Consider the following 2,192-nt stretch of genomic DNA (forward strand, 5'->3'; position numbering starts at 1 on the left):
GCTCCGCCCGAGCCCCGCGGGGGGGAGGATCGCCTGTCCGCTCCTTCCTTGCCTGCCAAATCAGTGCCTCATTAATCACGGGGGCCTGACGTTCTGGAGCCGGCGTGACCCTGTGCCGGGATGCCGCCCGTCCCCGGAGCATTGCCGGCTGTCCGTGGGGCAAGTGTGATCTCACTTTGTTCCCTGCGTCCTGTCCCCGACAGCCCTGCAAGTGTTTTCCTGCAGCCACCATCACTTCTCATCATTTCCTCCATGCAAGCCGGCTCGGAAATGAGCCTCTGATGAAAGCTGTCATGAGAGTGAGTGGTGCAGTGTGTGGTGCCAGCCCTCCAGCCTCGGAGGGATGAGGCTCTGACCCATTCATCCATAGGGACCCCAGCCCCAAGAGGGATGGATGGATCCTGGTGGCTGAGAAGGGGACTGGGTGGCTGTGCAGGGCGGTACAGCCTGGTGAGGTTACACAAGGTGGTGGCTGTGGCTCTCTGGCTCCGTGACCATCTCTGTGTTTGCCAGGGCCACCACAGTCCCCTCCTGCTGCCCGTGGGGCAGGGCTATGCCCGGAGCGCCCAGCCCAGGGCAAAGGCAGGTGCCGACCTCCCCTTCTGGCTTCATGGCTGCTCCATTCCCAAGCTGACCTCCTCTCACAACTTCCCCGGACCTGTCTGGCACGAGCGGCTGTGACTCATGCCCGTTATCTTTATCTACCATCCGTGAGGGATTCCCATCCTCCTGCTGCCTGCCTGGAGCAGCTCGCCTGCTCAGCTCACCCTGGTCGCTGCCTGCTGCTGCCATCCCGTACCCCTCTACACTCTGGGAATGACCTCATGCTCGGCAGGGCAAGGGGAGGCTGGATCTGCCCAGCTGCCCCTTACCAAAAGCAAATCTTCCCTGGGGGAAGGAAGGAAGGAAAGCGAGTCAGGTGATGCTCCCACTGAGGGGACAGCAGTGAGAATTTGCGTCACTTTGAGGACTTGCAGCCCTCCCAGCAGTGGAAATGTGTGACCCCTCCGGCCACCCCACTGCTGGTGGGGCTTGATACCTTCGCACGAGGAGGATGGAAAGTTTTAGCTGCTGGCCAAGGGAGCCTGTTTACTGCCCAGAGGGGAAGGGCAGCGCCTGCAGCGCTGGGACTTCTTGGCTCCCCACAATCTCTCCCAAGGGTTTTGGCAGCCAACGCCCGGCCAGCGGCTGAACTGCCCAGCCCTTCTCCCAGCCGGTGCCTGGCACTGCCTGCAGGCCAGGCAGAGCTGTGGGCTGCAGCCCGGATTTGGAGGGGCCAGCCTGGATGCAGTGCCCATCCCTAGCAGGGCTGTCACCCTCTCGGTGGGAGCTTCACCACAAAAGCTGACACCTAAGTGGTGCCACTAACTGGAGCCAGCTGCGGGTGCCTGCCCCAGGGCTTGGTGAGGCACCAGGAGCTGACACCGAACAATGCTGGGCTTGGTGCTCCCGCCTGATCCTTAGGGAGCTGCTGGGTGGCTGGGGAGCACTTCCGTAGATTCAATCCCGCTTCCTTCCCCTGTCGGCCCCGACACACCCTCGCAGTCTGGCGCTTCCTGCGCGGGGCACCCCGATGGCCCTCAGCCCAACGGGGCCAGCCCTGGCCAGGGCAGGCGGGGCACATGGGGACTGCCACATGCCACACGGCTGGTCCCTGAGCCCTGCCTGTGCTGTTGCCTGCCAGAGGGGACCGACTGGAGCCTCAGCAGTGCTCTGGGAAGGAAGCCCCCCCAGCCCTGTTACACCCATGGGCCCCCTTGTCCCCTCCAGGCAGGAAACTCACGGGGCCGTGGCTGAGTCAGCAGCACCGATTGCCCGAGCCCTGCACAGGATGTCCTGTCCAGCACAGCACCGCCCTGGGGTCACCACCGTCCTGGGGACACTGCTGCTGCAGGGACACTGCTCTGCTGCTGTCACCACCATTGAGGACACCAGCATTCTGGCTTGCCAGCACTCTGGAACCACCACCATTGTAGGATCATCAACTTTTTAGGGGCAACATGATCCTGGTATACCATCCTGGGGTGGTGTCACCACCATTCCAGAGTCCCCGCTTTGCAGTGTTGATGATCCTGGGGACACCACTGCCCTGGGGTCACCACCAATCTGCGGTCACTGTGGTTTTGGAGTGACCACCACCCTGGGATACCACCAGTCCCCAGGAGACACCACCACCACCCCGGCAGGGGCCA

Source organism: Geospiza fortis, unplaced genomic scaffold (assembly GCF_000277835.1).
Source record: "Geospiza fortis unplaced genomic scaffold, GeoFor_1.0 scaffold78, whole genome shotgun sequence".
NCBI classification, from domain to species: Eukaryota; Metazoa; Chordata; class Aves; order Passeriformes; family Thraupidae; genus Geospiza; species Geospiza fortis.